This window comes from Astatotilapia calliptera, chromosome 9 (genome assembly GCF_900246225.1).
Source record: "Astatotilapia calliptera chromosome 9, fAstCal1.2, whole genome shotgun sequence".
NCBI classification, from domain to species: domain Eukaryota; kingdom Metazoa; phylum Chordata; class Actinopteri; order Cichliformes; family Cichlidae; genus Astatotilapia; species Astatotilapia calliptera.
In genome coordinates this window covers 26,882,670-26,891,860 of record NC_039310.1, presented here as the reverse complement: position 1 = coordinate 26,891,860, position 9,191 = coordinate 26,882,670, and positions in this window count along the sequence as shown.

Here is a 9,191-nt window from a genome sequence, read left to right as displayed (position 1 = left end):
GATTACATCAGGGATCTGATCTGATGTGAGCCCATTCTTGTTTTTAGTGATGATGTTAGGCATGAATCTATGAGTCGACTATGATGATTATGTTTAGGTATAGCTGTAGGCACTACAAACCTCTTGGTTGGGATTAGGCATTTCACACTATTTGGTTAACTTTTAAAAGTCTCAACTTAACTAAGTTATATTTCAGAAAAATGTCATGATTTGGTTGAAATGCAAGGATTGCCACATCTTTTAAAGTTTGCTTTGGTGGTGGTAACTGGTTTCTCTGGGTAATATGGCTAATATAAAGTGTATTTCATGGAGAAACATGAAAGTTTGTGTGTGCGAACACGAACATATGGATTGCTTTTTTGTCCCTATTTCACATTCTGCAACGAGGCTGGCCTGTGAGCTGGTTTTGTTCAGATTGTGCTCTTTATGCACTAGCTTAAACCTCTGAATGTCTCTCATCTTCCTTTTCCTCAGCAAAAACCACCTCAGCCCAGTACTTTATCTGTGTATATTTCCTCCTCCACCACCTCATCAGACTGAGCCAAATGTATTATTTTTTCTATCAGTCTGTCAGCTGGAGGAAAAGGGGAAAAAAGCCAGAAGAGAAACAAATCAATGCAGGACTTTGCAGTGAAACTCAGTTAGGATTGGCTGGGCATCACCTCTCATCAGTATTCCATAATCATTCGCGGAGTCTAGAGCAGAGCATGGTCTTCTTTAATTGTCCCTCTGCAGGCAAAAGAGTTTAAAAAGAAGTAGAAAAACACCGCATTCACAGAGCTGTCAAGACGAGCTGAGAGTAAATACAGCTAGCCATCACCCCAGCTCCTTACACACCCCATTATTTATTGGCCTTGCAGATGCCCTTGCCTGAGATTGCTTCTTTTGCAGCCCTCTCTCGTTTACCCTCCATCACTGAGTAAAGTCATGATCCAGCTGGGATTTTTAGTGAAGCTGTTGGCCTCAAAACATGCTAACCCAGGGCGCAGTATTTCAAGCTGACATGTCACCCCCGGTGCTGTAATCAGGGGCTCGGTAGTGCCAAGCAGCTGGTGCCATAGCTGGTCCTTCATCTCAACACACAGCATTTGAATGCAAGCTTTAAGCAAACATCTATCCAAGCTCAGTTTTGAAATTCAAAATGCAGGAAAACACCTGGTCTTAGGCACTTGTCAATTATAATTCAGCCAGAGGCTCATTAGTAAAATTACTTCTCTTAACAGAGATGAAAGGACATTTTCATAATAAAACCGTCATGTTTCAAACGCCGCAGTTCATTGAGCGTGTTTAGCAGAGCACATACAACCTATGATGAGCTCACTTAGGGTGAAAATATTCGTGTGCACAAAATACAAATTTGCACACATGCATGGAATCAGATTCAGTTCAAAGGCATAGTTAGGAAACACGAGACCCCTTTGAAAAACTCAAAGAACGTGCACACAAAAAACCTTTCAATCAACCAATCTTTTCACTGTGAAATCTGAATTTATTTATTCGCCAAAAGGGGAAAAAAAATGAGAGGCTCAAGGTACAATTACAACTCTGATAATGGAAAATTCTCATTTTTTCAGATTTGCTGGACTATGTTAAAAAACAGTGCTTTCTGTTAAAAACAGAGAACACCTAAGGTACTCAGATACTAAATGGGGAGTCATTTTTCTAAAAAGGTCTTTTGTTCATCACAGTAATAATTCTTTTCTGTGTTTTCAGCTGACATTTACCTTGTACAATCGCTTTTTAGTGTTCAAAGAGACCCAAATCTTTGCGTTTAAAGGCTTATTCATTGGTTAGATCTTTTTGGAGGACCCAATTAGATTTGTATAAAAGGCAGGTGCACCAGAAAGGTTGAGCTTGGCTTCAAGCTTTAGATGTGCTAAAAGCAACTTTTTTTTGGTAATTATTTCTTTTGCTGGTGTCAAAAACTATAATTACACATTATTTATTGCAACTTTTACATATACAAAAATGCAGAAATAAGTTGTATCCTGTGTTTTGCTCATACTGTCAGAAACGATGGTCCTGTGGTTCTACTTTGTAACGCAGCGAGCTAAGATTGACAGATGCCATGTAAGACTTAAAAAGTCTTTCATGTTGGCGTCGTGATGCTCAGCTTTCTTTAGGTTTACATTGGAGTTGTCCATACAATGCCAGCAGTGCAGAACTATTAGTCTTTTTTTTAAATTTTAGAATGTAGAATATTTATTCTGATGCAATCCCACAGGGATTTATTGCATCAAGAAGTGCGTTGCCAAAGTTTAGAAAGATACGTTTTAAGGGGCTTTTCAAGGAGATCGCAATACTGAATGGGTCAGAGTTCCAGAGTCTGGGGGCCAAGAGGCATTTTAATCAATCATATTATATTTAAGATCTTTACAGTCTCACATCTTCAGTTAAAATACTTAAACAAAGTCAGTTGTAAGTTGGCTTCAGGTGAAACATGAACAATGTGGGGAATAATTGCTGGTTTCAAGCTTCAGATTTCCTCTTCATCCTGACTTGAAGAGATCGGTGAACTTCTTGAATGTTAAATTAAGACAAGGGGTAATTAACAAAGATGGTGGAAGCTCCCTAAGGACAACCACCTCTTGCATAAGCAATGAATATCAAGTATAACATCTTAGGTGAGTCTCAGAGAGGGGCTCTGCATGTAATTGGAGTTGAGAGGGTCACCAAGTGCCACTGCAGAAATGAGAAGTACTTATCAAGATATGGATGATTTTGCCCTCAAGATCCCTCCTGTGAAAAGAATGGATCCTTCATGTGTGTTAATACTTTTTCTTTTTGCACAATATCTGAAATGATTTATGTTTGTGTGCATGATCTATTTTTATTAACATTTTCAAAGTGTTTTTACTAAGTACATTCTTGGAAAGGTACTTCCAAGATTAGCTCTTACCTTTTTAGAAAAGGTTAGCATCACACAGCTCTAGAGCAAACCTGTGAAAAAAAAAATGTTTTTTTACAGTTGTGTATCTTGTGGATTAGGACACACATGTAGCAGACAGGGAGTAAACTTAAAGTGCAGCTTTACTGATGCTAAATTCACAGGAAATATTAAAATGTTTGCAATACGAAAGTTAGAAATCTCATGAAAAATCTCATGAAACAGAAGCAATACAGGGCTCACACGATATAAACGGTGTACCAAAATTGATTTTCTGATTTCAAAAGGCTATATTTTTTGAAGTAATGAACATTTAAATTGGTGCTAATTTTTTTAAAATAAATGGCTGAATATAAAGTTTTATATATAAAACTCAGAGTCACTGCTGTTGTTAGGCTACCTATGGGCAACCACATGAAACTCAAAAATCCCCTCTGTCTAACAGTATAGTGTGTACAGTGTGTTTCGACTGTTATTGAGCCGAAGCTAAGAACTGAAAACATGAATGACAACAACATAAGGAACTCATACAAAGCATTAATAGTTAAACACAAAGAAATAAGATTGTGAAGAAGTAAATTCCAATAAAACAGAACTCCAGTCTAAAGATGACTAAAGCCTTGGACAGAGATCAATATTAACTGCTCAGAACTGCAGACAGGGCTTGTGTTTTATCAAAATGGGTACTTTTATTCACCTTAAAATACTGATTTTTAAAATCCACAAACAGCTGAAAAGTTTTGCATCACTTTTAAATATTTAATGTTAAATTCAGCTACTCGAGATTCTGGCGTATCGGCCTTTGGGGGTTCGATTATATTCTTAAAAGTGACCAAAAAAGCTCAGTGTGTTCCTGTTCTGAAAAAGAAGGCTATTCCATGTTGGAAATTGCCAAAAAAAATAAACATTTTATTCAACTGTGTACTTCATTCACACAGCTGTGCAAATTGGCTCTAACCAAAATAGAAGGAGAACTGGGGAGCACCGGTGCACATCTGAGCAAGAAGACGAGATGATACTGTGTGTGTGTGTTCTCGTGTTCCTTGTGCCCTTTGGATTCATGTTTGGATACCCCGTTGGGCTGCTTATTATGGATTCCTGAATTAGCCACATTCAAGGCTCACCTTTTGTTGAGCATTCTGCTTCCTCCTTCCTTCTGCAACTCTTCGACACTCTTTTGTTGCTGTAGAGACTAATTTTACCTACTTTGTATGGTAGGTTGTAATTTGCAAAAAGGTACCATGTCGATGTTTTTTTGTGCAAACTTATTATATCTGAATATACTGGAGTGAAACCTGCATGTTTTCATAAAATGTGAAGTGAAGTATAAATTATAAAACTGAAGAAGTAGTTAAAAAAAATACTCGCAGCAGTAACTAAACACTGGATGTTTTCAATGTGATAGTGTGTAACACTTCAAACAAGATCTATTATGATTCGCGCAAGAAAGACCAACCATCAACTAATGCATGAGGTCATACGGACACACAGCCTGGGGCTACTGCAACCACTTTCTCAACTTCCCAACAGAAACCATTTAAGCAAAGCTCTACCACTAACACAGTTAAAAAAATGAATGCTACTGATGGTTGTTTGATAAACAAAAGTCTTAAAGCAGTTTTTGTGATATCCTGCACTGTGATGCAAAACCAAAATCAATACCAAACTAGTTAGAACGAGCATCCATAAACCAGTTGTATCCTGCTGTCACCCCCAGCTCTGAGACTAGTCCAACTTTCCTGGAAGAGGAACTGCACTCGCTATGAGAAAGACTGACATTTCTGGAAGATTCAGGGAAGATTCATAGAAAAAAAAGTAGCTTGTCTTTTGACATGAATATATAAATGTAGTGCGCGAGGGCTGGGGGATTTACTTTAGGTGGAGAATGTGCTGCAAGGTGTTCATTTCCATACAATTTTACACTTGCAGACATAAAGTCTATTTTCCTCCTCATAGTACCATTACCTACAGGAAATGTATTCATCCTGACATTAGTCAGAAAAGGACAACTGTCTGTCATTAGTTCTTTTTTATCTACTAATTTCCCCAGTGTTCCCTGGCTTCTTTCCAACCCTCGTGGAAGTAATTTTGCTGAGTGAGGGTAATTTTAGCTGACTTTAAAAATAATGTGTGGTCTTCATTTTGTCTGACGTTCATCTTGCCTTTGTAATTGATGTCTTTGGAGTTAACCTCTCTGTTTGGTGAGGCCTGAGAAAAGATTAGTGTTAGTGTAGCTTATACGATCGCACTGGGTGTTTTGGCTTTATGGCTACAAGGACAACCTGATTGCAGATAGTGCAGAGACACAATATACTGCCATATCTGGCTACTCACAAAACAGTGGGTTTATGAAGCAGGGTGAGAGTAGAAGATCATAACTCAATGACCATGCATGTAGTAGAGTAATATTTCATTATATTTCGTACTATTTATCTGTATTGTCATCTTCAAATAATTTCACATCATTAAAAGACAGACTGGCAAGTTGTATTTGTTTTACTTAATGTTAATGCACAATAGTGCAGTGATTGTCATTGATGCCTCACAGCAAGAAGGCCCAGGGTCTGACCCCACTGGCTGACTGGGGTGTGGTGAGGTTTACATTTTCTCTCTGGGTTCTTTGGTTTGTGGCCACACCTCAAAGACATCATGTTAGATTAACTAGTGATTCTACATTGGCTGAAGGTGCAGAAGACTGGTACCCTGTCCAAGGTGTAACCTGTATCTTAACCTAAAACATAGGTAAGGCTCCAGCTCCCATGAACCTGAACTGGATAAGTGGAAGATGTCTGGATGGTTTTGTTTTAGACTTTAGTTGTGAAGACAAGTGTGTCTATCTCATCCAGTAGGACTATCGAGGAACCCTCCAAAATCAAAAAAGCAAGGCCAGGGATGGCAGCTCTAAATAAATAAGACTGTTTTTTTTATTATGCACCTGTTAAACAACAGGTTGAAATGTAGTTGGAGGATACTCACGCAGAAAGTAAACACAAATGATCAAAATCTTCAACAATTTAAAAACATCTATCTACAAGGAAAATGTATATATTTCAGATTTTGCTTTATTCCTTGGTCAGTCATCAGTGTTCTGCTAATTTGTGGCACAGACCATAAAAAGTATTTGTACAAAAGGAGAATAAAAGTGTCAGAAATAGAACTGTGATGAGCAAAGAAGTGTTTTCTCCATCAAAGCCTTTGATTGGAGGGTGCACTACATCACACTGTTGTAAGCAAGATAAACACAACGCAGACCAAAACTTACAACACCGCCAAAAGCTCACTTACACTGAAGTTTGTTCAAGGAGAGACAGATATGCTTCTTCATCACAGATGAAGGCAAAACACAAGCGCTTTCAAAAGAAGTCTGCCCAATAACATCTCTTAAGATTTCTTAAAGCAAACAAGGCCAGAGGATTGGGATAGACAAAGAGATAGAGTAACACTGTTTGACATTTAATGATGGAAAAACTGATGAGTCCAAGTTAGAGATTAGTGGTAATAATAGATGAGTGCATGTAAGGAGACAGTGAATCAAACCCGGAGAAAAACATGGTGGTGAGAATATTTTACCCTGGAATTGGGTATCAAAACAGACCAACCTGCAATATGATAACGAGTCCAAAACACATGTTAAAGTTTCATGAGAACTCGTTGAAGACCAAAAAAGACCGAGGAGTTCTGTTTAACAGGCTTGAGGTCAAACATTTCTGGGAGAACTGAAAGAAGACTGAGAAAACCAAACATGTCTGGCATCACAATAACATTGTGGAAATAGATTATGCTGGGAAAAACAGCCTGTTCTCACCCCTGCAGCGTCAATTAGTTTAGATTTGTCACATGTTTTGTGAATAAATGGCATGGCTCATTTAGTCACAAGGTGTCCTTTGAAATCTGTGCCTTCACAGACTATTGGTGAGAAGGATCAGGCCATCCCAACGTGTAATTTGTCACCGAGCAGGGTTACCGTTGTGAAGGGGCATGTTTTCATCCAAAGCATAGCTTTTCTTAAAACACTTTCAGTTTTCAGTGCCTAAATCCAACAAAGTACTATCTGGCGCTTGGATTTCAGTGTGTAAATCTAACCAAGTAGAACAAAATAAATTGTATTAGTGCTTAAACACAAGCAAATAGTTTTCAAGGCTTAATTTTTAGACTTTCCATATGCTGAACTAAACCAATAATTTTCAGTTCCTAGTTTTCTCAACTCTGAACCAAACCAGGAAGTCTTTAGACCAAAAACCCAGCCACGTTGTGTTTGTATATACCTATACTTACCCAAGTAGTTTTCAGAGTCCAGTTTTCATATTCTAAACCAGCAGTCCCCAACCTTTTTTGCACCACGGACCAGCTTATGTCCGACAATATTTTCAAGGACCGGCCTTTAAGGTTTTGCAGATAAATACAGCAAAATAAAACCAGTGCTGGGACCAAAAAACCAAACAAACAAACGATTTATTCATAACACATGGGGAAACTGAGTTAAGGATAAAAACCATTAAAACAATAACGATAAAAACCGATAAAAACCCTGAAATTTCACACCCGAGCCTCAACTCTCGCAGCCTGATACTAAACAAATCACGGACCGGTTCCGGTCCATGGCCTGGGGGTTGGGAACTGCTTTTTTAAGGCCCAAAGCTACTGGCTTCAGCTGATGTTTGTTACAGTTGCTTTTAGCGTCCTTCTAAGTTCATGAAATCCTCAATTTTAAGGTCTGAAACATGGTGAGTGACCTAAGCCCAGTCTAAGAGGCTGGAGTTTTTCTCACTGATAAAAGCTTTAGTTCCACAGGCCGAATGTTTGGAGTCTTGTTGCAGGATAAAGGTCCAGCTCTTGAGATTGGCAGAATTGTTCTGTACAAAGTCAAACTGTGTGTTGTACACTCCTAAATTCACCCCGCTGCTGCCTGCCATGGTTTTGTGTTTCTTTTTGTCCAGTTTTATTTGTATAGCTTGTCACACACTTCAGTTATTTTTTACCTCAAGCCTTTGTTCTATTTCTACCCCCCTGTGCCACGCTTATGTTCAATCAATTAATCACTTACCTCAGTATATATAGCAACAACTGCTCACCTCACACTGCCTTGTTTTCTTTTAGTTTTTCCTTTTTTTCATGTTTCTCATCATTTTCTACATGTTCAGCCACTTTCCTGTTTTATGAACTTTGCCTTATGCTTGTTCCATATCTGAATTATTAACCTCTTTTGTATGACCTCTAGTTTGTGGATTTTGGATTTGTACTTTTCTTTATTCGTCCAGCAATTGGGTCTTTCCCTACTGTGACCTTTACAGCTGCCAGCATCTGTTTCATAATCAATAAAAAGCGAGCCAGTTCCAGAAATGGCCATATCTGCTGGAGCCATGACATGACCTCTCCATGATGATGGTCATGCCCTATTATTCTCCACACTTGACGGAAACACTTTGCTCTCATGTGTCCACACAACCTTTCTTGCTTTAGTTCAATCCCATATTAGCCTTTCAAGTCTTGCTGCTCATAAGAGATTGCATTTTCCAGTACAGTCAGTGTAATTCTACAGAGATTATCTAACTTGTACAATCTTTCAAAAGTATAGTAAAACTTTTTAAAATACTTTTGTTAAAAACAAGTAAAACACCCAAGTCACAAGTATATCAGAGACATCACGGACTGAATAGCCTTACTGGAAAAAATAATAAAATCACATAATCCACATCTGTTTACACTGCTAGTTTGGTTTGATATGTCGACACTGACTTCAGAAGTGTGTGAGCCTGTGTGTGTCCTCTATAGACTCCCGGTTGCAGCCATTAAACACACTGAAGAGGCAAACATCAGTCTCTGTCATACCTGCTCTGAGTGTTCTTAAAGCCACTTCAAAAGGTATTTTTCACTTAATATTTATGCTTTAAGAGAACAGTACAAAGTTGGCTGTCAGCCATTAAAATGCGTTTCTTTTAAGTGAACTTTTTTGGAGTCTGTTTTCGGATTTTGATCTTTCGGATCAAAGGGAAATAAAGAATCATCTTTCACTTATCTGTGATTTTGACCAGAGCAGAGAAAGTGTGAGTATTGCAGACGCAGTCACTTTGGTATTTCAGTTTCATAAAGACTGCTATTTTAAGAGGAATCAAGCATCTTCTTGAGGGAGGTGCAAACAGTGTCTTTGTGTAACACGCCTGTGTTTGTGCCTCTAGTTCATAACAAATGACTTTCTTTTTGTGTTGCATATAGATTTTATGCAGCATATACGGTCTTTACTTGTGTCTTTTATCTCCAAACAGTTCAGCTTGAAGAGTGATCAGCGGGGGCTCCTATCTGCTCA